The sequence below is a fragment of the Vulpes vulpes genome, chromosome 8 (genome assembly GCF_048418805.1).
Source record: "Vulpes vulpes isolate BD-2025 chromosome 8, VulVul3, whole genome shotgun sequence".
In the NCBI taxonomy this organism is placed as follows: domain Eukaryota; kingdom Metazoa; phylum Chordata; class Mammalia; order Carnivora; family Canidae; genus Vulpes; species Vulpes vulpes.
The window spans coordinates 34,922,880-34,940,461 of record NC_132787.1 but is presented as its reverse complement, the minus strand read 5'-3'; positions in this window follow the sequence as shown (position 1 = coordinate 34,940,461).

The window sequence follows — 17,582 nt, the reverse complement described above, 5'->3', positions numbered from 1 at the left end:
TTTTGCCAAGTTTTACTCAATTTATTTAAAAAGTCTTTCGACTATTCTTAGTTAAATCTAAAGTAGCATTTTACAGAAGGAACTTCTTCCTGCTTTTTATAGAAAATCAAACTGCTTTCATTTACATAAGTAAGTGTATGAGGAATAATGTTTTACCTCACTCTTTGGTGAATTCATTTTAAGAGTTCATTTTTAAAGTCTGAGCTAAATATCAAACCTTACATGTAATTATATCTAGACTGATGACAAATCCAAAATTAACTGTTTCTTATCATGATGCTTTTGCGATTTCACTTGACATTATGTTGATTTATAGACCCAGCTATGTGTGTTTGTATACACTTGATTACTTCACCATAGGTAATATTTTAAATACTTTAAGAAATTTTCTAAGATATTTCATTTTTATTCTTATTTTTCACCCTGAATTGTTGGAATAAAAATACCAACGTTCTTTGTGATTTGATTATATATTAATTATACCTCGAGTACATACCATCTAGCATTTGAAATCTCCCACTAAAAGTTGGCTATTAGAGAGACAGGGCAGTAGAGCTACATACCTTCTGTTGGCCAGAAAGTCATGCATCTTCCAGTAGGAGACCTTGTTACTCTTGTAAACAGGTAATATCTGTGGTCTTCACAGACTGCCGACCCTGTGAGAGCTCAGAGTGAGGTAATAGTGGAAAAAGTTGATTTCTTATCAATGTGTCACTTAAAATTTGAACAGGAAATTCTTACACTTGGGCTATTTTGAAGACACTTTATCTCATCACACACCTCCAGAATGTAGCAGTTTTCAGCTTGTGTTGTGTCATTTAATTGGCATGTGTCTCTGAGAAATTTTTATATTCCAGATGATATTGGGGTCAGAGACTTGACCACCCAGGCTGTTCACTTACTTTCATCTGTATCACAAACACTGAGAATCTAGACCGTGTGAGAAATGTCTTTGATGTTTAAGTTTTAATTTGAGGTAAGATTGCTAAATTATCATCACATACTTCTTTCTTGTGCCCTTGCTATGTCACTTCTATTATACTGAAAATATTCTAAAATCATCGTCCCAGTAACAGGTATTTACTGATATTTGACACTAATTCCGAAGACTTACATTTTCAACTTTATTGTCACAGTCACAATGACATCAATTTCCAAACTTCTCTATTTTTCTGCCTTAGTTTTTAATACACCTGCATTCAATTATATTATCTGTAAATAAATTATTTAGATCTGCTGAATAGAATACATTTCTGGGAAGGATATAAAAAATATTGAACAATAACTCATGGCAGAGATTTAAATATTAAGTAATTACTCAAATATTCATTGATTCATCCTCCCATGATAACTAGTTGTATAGTAATAGAAATATTTCTTCTAAATGACAAAAGCCTAACGACATAAGGGAAGATGAAGGCAATTTTTTAAAATATTATTTTATTTAAATTCAGTTAATTAACATTTAGTGTATCATTAGTTTCAGAAGTAGAGTTCAGTTATAAAGATGAAGTTATTATTAGATTTTTAGAAATATTGAGGAGGCAGAAAAAGTACTTTTAAAATGCAATTATTATTTTTTTTGCATCTATGTTTCTATTTATCTGTATGTTTCTCTTTTCTTTGCAACACTGGGTGACGATTTTATTTTTTAATGATGCATAATTCACATACAATATTATATTAGTTCCAGCGTACAACATAGTAAGTCAAACTTTATATACATTATGAAATATTCACCACTGTATAGCTTGCTACCATTTGTCACCATGCAAAGTTATAACAATATTGTGGACTATGTCCGATGCTATGATTAATATCCCTTATTTATTTTTAAGTGTTCATTTAAATTCTGGTTAGTAAACATACAATATAATATTAATTTCAGGTGTAAAGTATAGTAATTCAACACTTCCATACAACACTACTGCAAGAAGTCCACTCCTAATTCCATCATGTATTTAACCCAGCCCCACACCATCAGTTTGTTCTTCACAGTTAAGACTCTGTTTCTTGCTTTCCCTCCCTCTTTTTTTACCCTTTGCTCCTTTATTTTGTTTCTTAAATTCCACATAAGAGTGAAATCATACAGTATTTGTCTTTCTCTAGCTGACTTAGTTTGCTTAGAATCATAATACTCTTTAGCTCCATCCATAGTATTGCAAGTGGCAAGATTTTCTTTATTGGCTGAGTAATATTCATATATATTATATGAATATATATACTATGAATATATATTTTATGAATATATGTTACATATATATATATAATATCTCATATATTTTTTACCCATTCATCAGTCAATCAATCAGTGGACATGGGCTGCTCCTTTTTTTGGCTATCGTAGAAAATGTTGCTATAAACATCAGGACATGTATCCCTTTTAATCAGTATTTTTGTTTCCTTTGGGTAAATACCTAGTAGTGCAATTACAGGGTCATAGGGAAGTTCTATTTTTAATTTTTTGAGGAACCCCCATACTGTTTTCCAGAGTGGCTGCACCAATTATCATTCCTACCAACAATGGAAGAGGGTTCCCCTTAGTCTACACCCATGCGAGCATCTGCTGTTACCTGTGTTGTTCATTTTAGCCATTCTGATGGTGTGAGGTGATATCTTATTGTAGTTTTAATTTGTATTTCCCTGATAATGAGTGAGGTTGGGCCTCTTTTCATGTGTCTGTTTGCTTTGTAATATAACTTGAAGTCCAGAATTATGATGCCTCCAGCTTCACTTTCCTTTTTCAAGATTACTTTGCTATTCAGAGTCTTTTCTGGTTTCATACAAATTTAGGATTATTTGTTCTGGCTCTGTGAGAAGTGCTATTGGTATTTTGTATTTTGATTGGGGTTGCATTAAATCTGTAGATTAGTTCAGGTAGTATAGATATTTTGACAATATTTGTACCTCGAATCCATGAGTATGTAATATCTTTCCATTTCTTTGTGTCATTCTATTTCTTTCATCAGTATTTTATACTTGTCAGAGTATACGTCTTTCTACTTTTTGACTAGGTTTGTTCTCAGGTATTTTATCATTTTTGGTGTAATTATAAATTGGATTGATTCCTTAATTCCTTTTTCTGCTGCTTCACAATTGGTGTATAGAAATACAACACACTTTTGTATATTGGCTTTGTATCCCAAGACTACAAAATTTGTTAATGGGTTTCTAGCCATTTTTTGGCATAGTCTTTTTGGTTTTCTATAGGGAGTATCATGTCCTCTGAAAATAGTGAAAGTTTTCTTTCTTTTTTGCTGATTTGAATGCCTTTTATTTCCTTTTGTTGTCTAATTTTGCTGTCTAATTGCTATAAGACTTCCAGTAATACGTTAAATAACAGTGGTAAGAGTAAACATCCCTGTCTTGTTCCTGATGATAGAGGAAAAGCTCTCAGTTTTTCCCCATTGATGATGATATTAGCTGTGGGTCTTTCACATATGGTCTTTATGATGTTGAGATATGTTTCCTCTATCCTTATGTTACTGAGGATTTTTATGAATGGATGCTGTAGTTTGTCAAATGCTTTTTCTGCATGTATTGAAATGATTGTATGATTCTTATCCCTTCTTTTATTTTGTGATGTCACCTTGATTGCTTGGCAAATATTGAACCACCCTTCCAACTGAGGAATAATTTACCATGGCGAATGATTCCTTTAATGCATTGATGGATATGGTTTGCTAGCATTGTATTGAGAAAATCTGTATCTATGTTTATCAGGAATACTGGATTATAGTCCTTTTTCTTTAGTGGAATCTTTAGCACGTTTGGAGTATCAGGGTAATACTGGCCTCATAGAATGAATTTGGTCATTTTTCTTTCTTCTCTATTTTTTGATGCCTGGCTGGGTCAATCTGCAGAGCATATGACTCTTGATCTTGGTATTGTGAGTTCAAACACCACATTGGAGGAATGGGAAAGAAAGAAAGAAAGAAAGAAAGAAAGAAAGAAAGAAAGAAAGAAAGAAAGAAAGAAAGAAAGAAAGAAAAAGAAAGAAAGAAAGGAAGGAGAAAGAGAGAGAAAGAAAGAGAGAGAGAAAGAAGGAGGAAATGCCTTACAGTTTGAGAAGAATATGGATTAATTATTTTTAGTGTTTTTGTAGAATTCGCCTATAAACTTGTTTGTTTTGATTACTGATGAAATTTCATTACTGATTATTGGTCTATTCAAGTTTTCTATTTCTTCCTGTTTCCGTTTTAGTAGTTAATATGCTTCTAGGAATTTATCTATTTCTTACATATTGTCCAGTTTGTTGTCTTATATTTTTTCATAATATTCTCATAATTGTTTGTATTTCCGTGATGTTGATTGTGATCTCTCCTCTCTCATTTGTGATTTTATTTATTTAGGTCCTTTCTCTTTCCTTTCTGGTGAGTTTGGCTAGAGATTTATCAAGTTTATTAATCTTTCATAGAACCAGCTCCTGATTTCATTGATCTGTTCCATCATTTTTTAGTTTTTATATCATTTATTTCTGCTGTGATTTTTACTATCTCCTTCTTTCTGCTGGCGTTACACTCTGTTTGTTGTTCTTTTCTAGCTCCTTTGGGTGTAAGATTAGGTTGTCTATTTGAGACTATTCTTGCTTCTTAAAGTAGACCTGTATTACTATATACTTCCCTCTTATGACTGGTTTTGGTGCATCCCAAAGTTTAGAAGCATGTGTTTTCATTTTTACTTCTTTCCATGTTTTTTTTTTTTTTATTTCGTCTTTGATTTCCTGGTTAACCCATTTATTCTTTGGTAGCATGTTGTTTAATCTCCATATATTTGCGGCCTTTCCAAATTTTTTCCTCCAGTTGACTTCTAGTTTCATAGAATTGTGATCAGAAAAGGTACATGGTAGGATTTAATCTTTCTGTATATGTTGAGGCCTGTTTTGTGACCTATACTATGTGATCTATTCTAGAGAATGATTCACGTGCACTTGAAGAAATGTGTATTCTTCTGTTTTACAATGAAACATTCTGAATATATTTGCTAAGTCCATCTATTCCACTGTGTCATTCAATGCCATTATTTCCTTATTTTTCCTCTGTTCAGATTATCTGTTCATTGATGTAAGTGGGGTGTTAAAGTCCCCTACTCTTATTGTGCTATCAATTATTTCCTTTATGTTAGTTATGAATAGTTTTACATATTTGAGTGCCCCCACGTTGGGTGTATAGCTATTTACAATTGTTACATCTTCTTGTTGGATTATCCCCTTTATGATTATATAATGCCCTTCTTTATAACTTGTTACAGTCTTAAAGTCTAGTTTATCCAATAAAAGTATAACTACTCTGGCTTTCTTTTGACATCCATGGGCATGATAAGAGAGTGCCTCTCTATCTCTTCACCTTCAATCTGCAGGTGTCTTTAGTCTAAAATGATTTCTTGTAGGGAGTATATAAATGTGTCTTGTAATTTTTTTATCCATTCTGACAACCCATGTCTTTTGATTGGAGCATTTTGTCTATTTATGTTCAACATAATCATCAATAGATACATATTTATTGTCTTTTTCTTACTTGTTAAATCATTGTTTCCTGCTATTTTCTCTGATCTCCTCTTGTCTTTGTTACTCTTGGTCTCTCCTTTCTACTCAAAGAGTCCACTTTAATATTTCTTGCAGGGCTAGTTTAGGGGTCATGAACTCCTTTAGCTTTTGTTTGTCTGAGAAACTCTGAATATATACCATTCTATATTCTGAATGATAGCCTTGCTGAATAGAGTATTCTTGGCTGCAGATTTTTCCCATTCAGTAGTTTGAATATATCATGACACTCTCTTCCGACTTGCCAAGTTTCTGTTGTCAAATCTCCAGCTAGCCTTAAAGGTCTTCCCTTTTAAGTGAAGGACTTATTTTGTCTTTTTTTTTTTTTGACTAATTTTGTCTTGCTTCTTTTTTTTTTTTTTTTCAAATTCCAAAAATGCTGACATTTATTCATTTTGAGGGGTAGGTACATAGGAGTTTAATAATATAATTTATATTAATTACACACATATACAAAAATATATATTTATAATAACCCCAAATACTTTTAAAATTAATTAGTGATTTCTCACCATGCTATTTATTAGCTTCCTGTATGAGACATAGTCATCTCTCTTTGTGAGTAGATTCTTCTTTTTTCAATTATTTTTTATTAGAGTTCAATTTGCCATCATATAGCATAACACCCAGTGCTCAATCTGCCAAGTGCCCCCTCAGTGCCCATCACGCGGTCATCCCAACCCCCCATCCACCTCCCGTTCCAATATCCCTTGTTCATTTCCCAGAGTTAGGTGTCTCTCATGCTTTGTCACCCTCACTGAAATTTTCACTCATTTTCTCTCCTTACCCTTTATTCTCTTTCACTAATGTTTATATTCCCCAAATGAATGAGTCCATATAATGTTTGCCCTTTTCTGATTAACTTATTTCACACAGCACAATACCCTCCAGGTCCCTCCACGTCGAAGCAACTAGTGGGTATTTGTCATTTCCAATGGCTGAGTAATATTCCATTGTATACATAGACCACAGCTTCTTTATCCGTTCATCTATCGATGGACACCGAGGCTCCTTCCACAGTTTGGCTCTTGTGGACATTGCTGCTATAAACATTGGGGTGCAGTTGTCCCAGTGTTTCACTGCATCTGTATCTTCAGGGTAAATCCCCAACAGTGCAATTGCTGGGTCATAGGGCAGATCTATTTTTAACTCTTAGAGGAACCTCCACACAGTTTTCCAGAGTGGCTGTACCAATTCACATTCCCACCAAAAGTGCAAGAGGGTTCCCTTTTCTCCACATCCTCTCCAACATTTGTTGTTTCCTGTCTTGTTAATTTTCCCCATTCTCACTGGTGTGAGGTGGTATCTCACTGTGGTTTTGATTTGTATTTTCCTGACGGCCAGTGATGCAGAGCAGTTTCTCATGTGCTTGTTAGCCATGTCAACGTCTTCCTCTGAGAAATTTCTGTTCATGTCTTTTGACCATTTCATGTTTGGATTGTTTGTTTCTTTGCTGTTGAATTTTAAAAGTTCTTTATAGATCTTGGATACTAGTCCTTTATCTGATACATCATTTGCTAATATCTTGTCCCATTCTGTAGGTTGTCTTTTAGTTTTGGTGACTGTTTCTTTGGCTGTGCAGAAGATTTTTATCATGATGAAGTCCCAATAATTCATTTTTGCTTTTGTTTCCCTTGCCTTCATAGATGTGTCTTGCAAGAAGTTGCTGTGGCCTAGTTAAAAAGGGTGTTGCCTGTGTTCTCCTCTAGGATTTTGATGGAATCTTGACTCACATTTAGATCTTTCATCCATTTTGAGTTTATCTTTCTGTATGGTGTAAGAGAATGGTCTAGTTTCATTCTTCTGCATGTGGTTGTCCAATTTCCCAGCACCTTTTTTGAAGAGACTGTCTTTTTTCCAGTGGATTGTCTTTCCTGCTTTGTTGAATATTAGTTTACCATAAAGTTGAGAGTCCACTACTGGATTCTCTCTTCTGTTCCATTGATCTATGTGTCTGTTTTCGTGCCAGTACCACACTGTCTTGATGACCACAGCTTTGTAGTACAACCTGAAATCTGGCATTGTGATGCCCCCAGATATGGTTTTCTTTTTTAAAATTCCCTTGGCTATTTGGGCTCTTTTCTGATTCCACACAAATCTTAAGATGATTTGATCCAATTCACTGAAGAAAGTCCATGGTATTTTGATAGGGATTGCATTAAACGTGTAAATTGCCCTGGTTAACATTGACATTTTCACAATATTAATTCTTCCAATCCATGAGCATGGAATATTTTTCCAACTCTTTGTGTCTTCCTCAATTACATTCAGAAGTGTTCTGTAGTTTCTAGGGTATAGATCCTTTACCTCTTTGGTTAGGTTTATTCCTAGGTATCTTATGCTTTTGGGTGCAATTGTAAATGGGATTGACTCCTTCATGTTACTTTCTTCAGTCTCATTGTTAGTGTCTAGAAATGCCACAGATTTCTGGGCATTGATTTTGTATCCTGCCACACTGCCAAACTGCTGTATAAGTCCTAGCAATCTTGGGGTGGAGACTTTTGGGTTTTCTAGGTACAGTGTCATGTCATCTGCCAAGAGGAAGAGTTTGACTTCTTCATTGCCAATTTGGATGCCTTTTATTTCTTGTTGTTGCCTGATTGCTGAGGCTAAGACTTCTAGTACTATGTTGAATAGCAGTGGTGAGAGTGGACATCCCTGTCCTGTTCCTGATCATAGGGTAAAGGCTCCCAGTGTTTCCTCATTGAGAATGATATTTGCTGTGGGCTTTTCATAGATGGCTTTTAAGATGCTAAGGAATGTTCCCTCTATCCCTATACTCTGAAGAGTTTTGATCAGAAATGGATGCTGTATTTTGTCAAATGCTTTCTTTGCATCTATTAAGAGGATCATAGGGTTCTTGTTTTTTCTCTTGTTGATATGAAGAATCCCACTGATTGTTTTACGAGTGTTGAACCAGCCTTGCATCCCGGAGATAAATACCACTTGGTCATGCTGAATAATCTTCTTTATGTACTGTTGGATCCTATTGACTAGTATCTTGTTGAGAATTTTTGCATCCATGTTCATCAGGGATATTGGTCTATAATTCTCCTTTTTGGTAGGGTCTTTGTCTGGTTTTGGAATTAGGGTGATGCCAGCCAAATAGTACGAATTTGGAAGTACTCCATCTCTTTCTATCTTTCCGAACAGCTTTAGTAGAATAGCTATGGTTTCTTCTTTAAACGTTTGATAGAATTACCCTGGGAATTTTTGTGTCTTGGGAGGTTTTTGATGACTGCTTCAATTTCCTCCCTAGTTATCAGCCTAACTATCAGATAGATAGTTATTTCTATCAGAAATAGAATAGTTTTCTATTTCTTCCTGTTCCAGTTTTGGTAGTTTGTCTTTTTCCAGAGATGCGTCCATTTCTTCTATATTGCTTAATTTAATAGCATATAGCTGCTCATAAGTTTTTTAAATCGTTTGTATTTCCTTGGTATTGGTGGTGATCTCTCCTTTCTCATTCATAATTTTATTAATTTGAGTCTTTTCTCTCTTCTTTGTAATAAGGCTGGTAATGGTTTACCTATCTTATTAATTCTTTCAAAGAACCAACTCCTGGTTTTGTTAATCTGTTCCACAGTTCTTCTGGTCTCTATTTCATTGAGTTCTGTTCGAATCTTTATGAATTCTCTTCTTCTGCTGGGTGTAAGATCCATTTCCTGTTTTTTGTCCAGCTCCTTTGGGTGTAAGGTTAGCTTTTGTATTTGAGTTCTTTCCAGTTTTTGGATGGATGCTTGTATTGCGGTGTATTTCCCCCTCAGGACTGCTTTTGCTGTATCCCAAGTTTTTGAATGGTTGTATCTTGATTCTCACTAGTTTCATTGAATCTTTTTAATTCTTCCCTAATTTCCTGGTTGACCCTTTCATCTTTTAGCAGGATGGTTCTTAACCTCCATGTGTTTGAATTTCTTCCAAAATTCTTCTAGTGGTTTAGTTCTAGTTTCAAAGCATTATGGTCTGAAAATATGCAGGGGACGATCCCAATCATTTGTTATCGGTTAAGACCTGATTTGTGACCCAGTATGTGGTCTATTCTGGAGAAAGTTCCATGTGCACTTGAGAAGAATGTGTATTCAGTTGCGTTTGGATCTAAAGTTCTGTAAATATCTGTGAAATCCGTCTGGTCCAGTGTATCCTTAAAAGCTCTGGTTTCTTTGGAGATGTTTGGCACCCTCTGAAACCCCAATTAAATGTAGATTTTTTTCTTCCAAGGCTGTCATTTATTTCCCTTAACCTATCCTCATGATCTTTTAATTTTTTTTTTTTTTTTCATTTTTCCTCAGCTCCTTCCTTGCCATCAACTTATCTTCTGTGTCACTCACTTATTCTTCTACCTCATTAACCCTCATCATTAGGACCTCCAGTTTGGATTGCATCTCATTTAGTTGACTTTTAATTTCAGCCTGATTAGATCTAAATTCTACAGTCATGAAGTCTCTTGATTCCTTTATGGTTTTTTCCAGAGCCACCAGTAGCTTTATAATTGTGCTTCTGAATTGGCTTTATGACATCGAATTGTAATCCAAATTCTGTAACTCTGTGGGAAAGAGGACTGTTTCTGATTCTTTCTTTTGTGGTGAGTTCTTTCTAGTCATTTTGCTCAGTGCAGAGTTCTAAAAACAAGTTATACTAGAAAAAGGAAGGAAAAATAAAGAGGAAAAAAATGGGAAAACAAACAACAGAATTTAAAAACAAAAACAAAAGAAAACAAGAAAAAAACAAGGAGGGGTATCCTCTGATTCTATATACTGGAAGTCCCTCGACTTCCCCTGGAGCTTTCCAGCGCTGCTCAGTCAAGAACCTGCTCTTCCCCTGTCCTTCCAGCTGGTCTTCTGGGGGAGGGGTCTGCTGTACTGATTCTCAGGTGTGTGCACCCTTCCAGGTGCACAGCTCAGTGGGAGCTGTTTATCCTGTGAGGCTCCTGCACACTGGCAGCCCGCTCTGTCCCAGGCACAAAGTGACACAGGGAGGAACAGTGGCAGCGGCCAGCCTTCCAGCCCTGGAATCAGCTCCCACAGTAACTACTGCAGCTCTCAGTCCGCAGAGGCCTGGATGCTCTGGGGGCCGGGCTGCTGACCTGCACAGCTCGGGGGCACAGCTCGGGGGCACCTGGCAAAGGAGCGCCCTCCCTATCCTGTGTCCTCCTGGCCTCTGCCTGTCCCAAGGGGAGCACCAGATCCAGATCCTGGGCTGTGTCCCCCAGGGCCTTGGGCTCCTGGGTCTGCGCTGCGGGAATCCGGTTCCCGGGGCCGCGCAGCCCCCTCCCCACGGAGCCGCCACCCGATTCGCCATCAGAAGTGCTCCCGGGTCCCGCCGCCCTGGGCTCCAGCCCTGTAGGGAGCTCGACCTGCGGTGTGTGGCGTGCTCTCCCCTGGGCACACCCCCTGTTAGTGCCCCTGGGAACCTGGGGCTCCACTGCCCCTCCTGGGCCCTGCCCGAGCTCCCTGGGAGCGCCTTTCCGACTGGGAAGATTGGTAAAGTTCCTGCTTCTCCCGGCGGGGCTCTCCTGTCCTGGAGGCTCTCCCTGTGGCCTTAGTCCGGCTCCTGGTGGGGGCCCCTCCCCCTTGGATGCTTTTTTATTTATTTTTCCGTCTTCCTACCTTGATAGAAGCACGAACTCTTCTCACTGTAGCATTCCAGCTATTCTCTCTTTAAGTCTCAGGCCAAATTCATAGGTTTTCAGGATGATTTGAAAGTTATCTAGGTAAGTTGGTGGGGATGGGTGACTTGGGGACCCTCCTCTTCTGCCATCTTGCCCCGCCCTCCCCAATTGAAAAAAATCCGTGTGGAGTCATTTACTTCCAACCCACATTGCTCAAGGGTCAGGTAGAAGCCCCTCAAACTGTAGACTTTGAAAACACAAGTTAGTGACATGCCACAGATCTAACATAGTCGAAGGCGATGATATGAAGAAAGACCTGGAGTTTCGCTGAATTTAATCTGGGGGACAGGGGGACCAAGACTTGGACTCCAATCAGACTCGGACTTGAACCCCAAGGCTTTGTCCTCTCCAGTTTTTATTAAGATAGCTTACAGGTTGGCTATAGGAATTATTAACTTTTGGAAGCAGAGAAAGACACGTTTAATTCAAAAGGTAAAAGAGTAGACTATCAACTCCAGGAGGGGGGAGCAGAGGAGCTGTATCTGGAGAACAATGTAGTAAAGAGTTAGTGTGCAGACTCATGATCTCCCATTCCCCCAGTGTAGCCGGCACTATGAGATTCGGTTCTCGGATAGGCTCTATAGCCTGTTCCCCACAGTGACATTAGTTCACTACAGTGACATATGAACACCAAAGAAATAGGGGATGCTTGCATGGCTCAGTACACTTGAGTATCTTTTATACACTCTACCTCCTTTTCTTTTGTCTCTAGTTGTTCTTTCAATTCAGATACTTTCTTCCTAATTCTTTTTAATCTGTTATCATTCTGATTATTCATTTAAATGCTTTTTTTTTTCATTTCTAGAATTCCTCTTTTTTACTTTTTCAAATTTCTCTGGGTTTTTCCCATCACCCAACCCTCAGACACTAACTTATTAGGTAGTCCATCTGTATCCCTTATTCTTTGATTCATTCTAAATATTAGAATTTTATAATCCATATTCAAGAATTCCATCATTTGGATTTTTTGTTTTCTTTTTCTTTTCTTCTTCTTACTTTTTTTTTTTTTTTTTTGCTTGGTTTTCAATTTTGATCATAGTTTCCAAATCCTATATGGCCTGGGTTGAGAACAACTGTAGAAGTTGTTCTTCAGCAACATGATCGCTAAAGTCTAGGAAATAATTTTGCTTGTGATAAATGGTACATGTAGGGATTTTTTGTTTGTTTGTTTTCTATGAAGAAGATAATGGCAATGGTTATGTGGATGAAACTCTGGAGCTTTATTTTTTATGTACTACTATATATCTGGAAATTTAAAAATGAGAAAGATTTTTTTTTAACTTTTCTTCATAGTCTGGAAAATACTACATCCATTTCAAGGGAAGGCAGCCTAAATTTAATCTGCCAAAGGAATACTACCTTAAGTTAGTTAACATATACTATGGTGAAGAATTGGAAAAGTAAGAATTGGGATAAAATTCTTAGTTATGTCATCATATAGATAATATTCCTATTATATAATTGTTAATTCCAAAATTACATCCTTGTGGATTTAGAATTTATTTTGTCCTTGTGCACTCTGTGGTGCCTTCTCTATGATTATTTGAGTATTTCTTAGAACTCCATTTCAATTAGTTTATTGGCTTCTAGGCTATCCATGTTTACATTACAGTTTTAGGGGTTGTTCAAACATTACACTACACACTCTTAACTTTTCACAAGTCCAAGTGGAATTAATTGTGCAGCTTAAGAAATCTTGTACAGAGCAGGTTTATTGATCACCTCTTCTTTCCATTATGGTGTACAGTTGTCACATATATCACATCTTACATACATGGTAAACACTGGAAGAAACTTGCAAACTTTGCTTTCAATGGTCAAGCACAATGCAAAGAAATTAGCAGAAGATTGTCTTCCATATGTACCTCAATATTTATAACTTTACATGTCCTTATGCCTTCCCAAAGACCCAGTTTCCAAATGAAACTATTACGTGTGAACCTGGGAAATTTCCTTCCTTTAGCACTTCTTGCACTGCAGGCCTGCTGGTGATGGATGTTCTGAGTAGCTGTTTGAAAATATCTTAATTTACACTCATTCTGGAAGACCATTAATCATATGGAATTCTGGGTTGTCAGAGTTTTTTACTTGAGATGAATCTTCTATTATCTCCTAAATTTCATTATATGTAACAAGTGTGTAGGCATAGAAAGTGTTGTTATTCTCCCATTGCTTTCAATATCTGTTTATCGGCTTCAGAAACATGTCTACAATGTGCCCACTTGTGATTTAGTTTTTATTTTTATTTTTTATTAAGGTTTTGCTTGGTTTCCTGAATTTAACTTGGTGTTTTTTTTAACAAATTTGAAGTCGCTTCAGCCATTAATTCTTCAAATACTCTGTGCTCATCATTTCCTTCTCCTTGTAAGATACTAATTATGCATGTCATAAATTTTGGTATTATCATGTTGATCTTTCTTGTAAAAATTATTTTTGAACACCTTCAGATTGCATCATTATTTTTCTCCAATCCAGAGCATTTGAGGGGGCAAAAGCTAGATGTTTACATGTTGCCCTAGGAGGAAGCACAAAGAAACACTGGCTGTAATCAAGGACAGAGCAACATTTTTAAAATGCTACAGTCTTATTTTACCTATCACTTACACTCCTTAATGACCAGAAAATAAAATTTTCAGATTAATAAATTTAGTACCCAAGATTGGACAAACAACTTTGTCCTTTTCACATTTTCTTTGGAACTGAGGGCCTGCATAGAATATACTTTCTACTCGTCTGCAAAAAAGTAAAAGGGTACTACCTTCCTCTGGATTTAGTACTGAAATGAGTACTGTTTATTTGGGATTGAGGACAAACCCATTCTATTCAATACCTAATACAGATTCTCAGAAAGTTAGAGGCACAGAGAAAAGTATCATATTGATCTTTGTATCCTGCCTTCTCTGTGATTTTTCCCCTTTCTTCTTTCTTTTTTTGTTTCTTTCCTTTTTATTAGTTTCAGAGATAGACTTTAGTGATTCATCAGGTGCATATAACACCCAGTGCTCATCATATCACCTGCCCTCCTTAATAACCATCACCTAGTTACCCCATCCAACAACCTTTCTCTACAGGAGCCCTCAATTTGTTCTGCATTATTTAGCATCTGTTATGGTTTACCTCTCTCTCAATTTTCATCTTACTTAATTTTTTCTTCTCATTTCTTACTTTCATCTGTTTTGTGCCTTAGATTCCACATATGAGTGAAATCATACAGTATTTGTCTTTCTCTGAGTGATTTATTTCCCTTAGCATAACACCCTCTAGTCCTATCCACATCATTGCACATGGCAAGATTCATTCTTATTAATGGCTGAGTAATATTCCAATTTATATAGACCACATCTTCTTTATCCATTCATCTGTTGATGGACATCAAGGGTTTTTCCAGATTTTGGCTATTTTGGGCCAATGTTTGCTGCTCTAAACATTGGGGTGCACTTGCCCCTTCGAATCACAATGTTAGTATCCTTTGAATAAATATCATGTAGTGCATTTGCTTGGTCATAGAGTAACTTTATTTTTAACTTTTTATGGAACCTCCATGCTGTTTTCCAGAATGACTGTACCAGTTTGCATTCCCACCAATAATGTAAGAGAGTCAGGCACTACAATGCTGTCCACTCTCAGCACTTCCCCAAAAGAAGCCAAAGTAATGTTGAACAAGTAAATCAAAGCAGGATGAATCACACTTCTGGACTTCATGCTGTATTATAAAGCTATCATCATCAAGACAGCGTGGTCTTTTTTTTCTTAAGATTGATTTAATTGAAAGAGAGAAGGGAAGGGGAAGAGGGCAAGGGAGAGTGAGTCTTCCACAGACTCCACCCTGAGCCCAGAGCCTGAGGCCAGGCTAGATCTCATGACCCTGAAGCCATCAACTGGGTCAAAAAGAGTCACCTAACTGACAGCAAGTTCCAGAAATTTATTTGTGACACTCTATTTGAGCTTCACACTTGATTACCTCCATGAAAACATTTTTCCATATTTATATGTCTCCAGTGGTTTTGGTAGATCATCTAACTTAAGCTCACTCTACCAAAGATTTTCCATGGCTTCTTATGGGTACATGTAAGACATTAGGCACCTTCTTCAGAAGCATGTAGATATGTCAAAAAAGACTGGGAAAAAATTGGGAGGTGTTCTACATCACAATATTATTTTAAAGTAACTTCCCTCTTACTTTTCTTGCTTCTCAATGGTAAGAAATACATAGATGTGGGTGGGATACACAAAACTGGTTGGGAAAGGGCATTTCAGTGTCTTCTTTCCCCAGGACCCAGTAGGTTCCCCAAAACTAGGATCCGCACTGGCTATCTGGCCAAACCTTGACAATTTCTGTCAAAAGTTCTTTATTTCCAGAAGAGACAACACGTATAGAGGTCCAGAGTGAAACATTGGGTGAGGAGACTAGAGTTCTTGACCAATAAAGAAAGAACAGAAATTGCAACTTGATTGCAAATATGGAAATGCATGTCCAAAAAAACTTACCCTTGTATAGTGTCCATACATGACATGTACTGAATTTTTAAAACTCTGTTTTAAAATGAAAAAAATTCTTCAATATATTTGATGGGATTCGTTAAGTCATATTATAGTTCTGATGCCCAGTGAAAGTAATATATCATAAAAAATCGAGATTCAGATGGATGAGGGGAAGAAGATAGTATCAGAGCCTGAGTTTTCTTGGAAATCAGTTTTTGTTGAATATTTGGAAAAGCAAAATAGGAAAACATTATCACATATACCAAGAATATCATGTGGTGATATTTTCAGGATAATTAGACATTTTATTACTGATCCTCAGATCAGCCATGTGGGGTGTCTACAATTATAGTCATCATGTCACAGGAGATGGAAATGAAGCATCAAGCTCTTAAATCAAAATGCCTGATCTAGAGAATACTTGTGTGCCAAGAAGTACTGTCCAAATAATCTTCAGGTAACCCTGTGAATAAAATCTGTATCTATCATATTTTCCGGGACAGGAAATTGAGCTACAACAGTTATATAAACTGAATCACAGGCCTAAAGTGTGCATTTAGAAGTTACATTGAAGAGGCATGGTTTCACTGCCAAAATCCTTAAACTTTACCCCCCTACTTGCTTATTCCCATTTGTAAATTGATCAGTGACCTTCTGCAAGCATCTATATGATGATGTTCACCACTCTATGAAACTACAACCTATTTGGCACTGAGGAGACAAAAACTAGATGAGAAGTGAAGAAAGTACTAAAATTTCCATCTATTTCCCAATATTTTTCTTTTACAAACCGCCTTCTCTATCTCATGAAATATAATGAGAACATATTCCTAAGGCCATTATGATAGCTTAGGTTACTGTTCAATAAAACTATATTATTACCATCTGGCCACTTTGAAAGGACTGCATCTTGCAGAAAATCCATGTTGAGTTCAGCTATGTGACTTATTTTTACAACATAATGTGAGTGGAATTGTGATTGATATGGGTTCAGAGTACAGGCAATAAGAATCACATTTCTCTAGCCACTAATTTCTGCTATATAATGTCATATACCAGCTAGCCTGCTTTTCCAAGAATCAAATAAATAAAAAAATGTCTGAGTTTAATGTGTACTCTTGTGCCACTCCCATGCATGCCAAGCCTTTATCACTAAAGCCAGTCAAAGAACAAACTGGTAAATTAGAAATAAATGCTTATTTTCCAATGTCAGTGCAATTTGGCTTGTTTGTAGCCTAACTTTGGTAACTTAGTTATAGCTACCATTTACAATTATATGAATTTGATTTTGAATATTCATATAATTTCTCTTTTGAAGTATATAGAATCATTATGGAATATGAAGAATGTCTATATTCAAAGAAATAGTTGTATATGCAACACGAATTTGTTTTGCAAATAATTATCCTGTTTAATTTCTCTCCACCGCTTATAACTGTACTAGGGTAAAAATATCTGAACCATTATCAAATTACTAAAGTTTGTCATGAATTGTGGCAATACCAAGATCTTCATACTTTTACTCATTTATTCACTTTAACATTTTTTTTTACATCAAATATTTTCTAGCATGAGTAGAGAGTGACAGAAGTGAGTTCCTAGAGACTTTAATAAAACCAGATATCTTCCAAAATATCTGAAATCCAGGTAAGGAAAACAACACACAAGAAGAAATATCAAAGGACATGGGTTATTTTTGATTGAGGAAAACCTAATCTCTATCATAAAATGAATCTAATTTGGGTTGTTCTTTACTGAAGGCGATTCTGAAGATAATGTTGGTTCCATGATCTGAGGAAGTGGGGCAGATGTGAAAGGCTCTTATATAGCCACCCTGTGCTGGCTGCATGATCACCCTGAGTGCCTGTTACAACTGAGTACTCCCAGCCT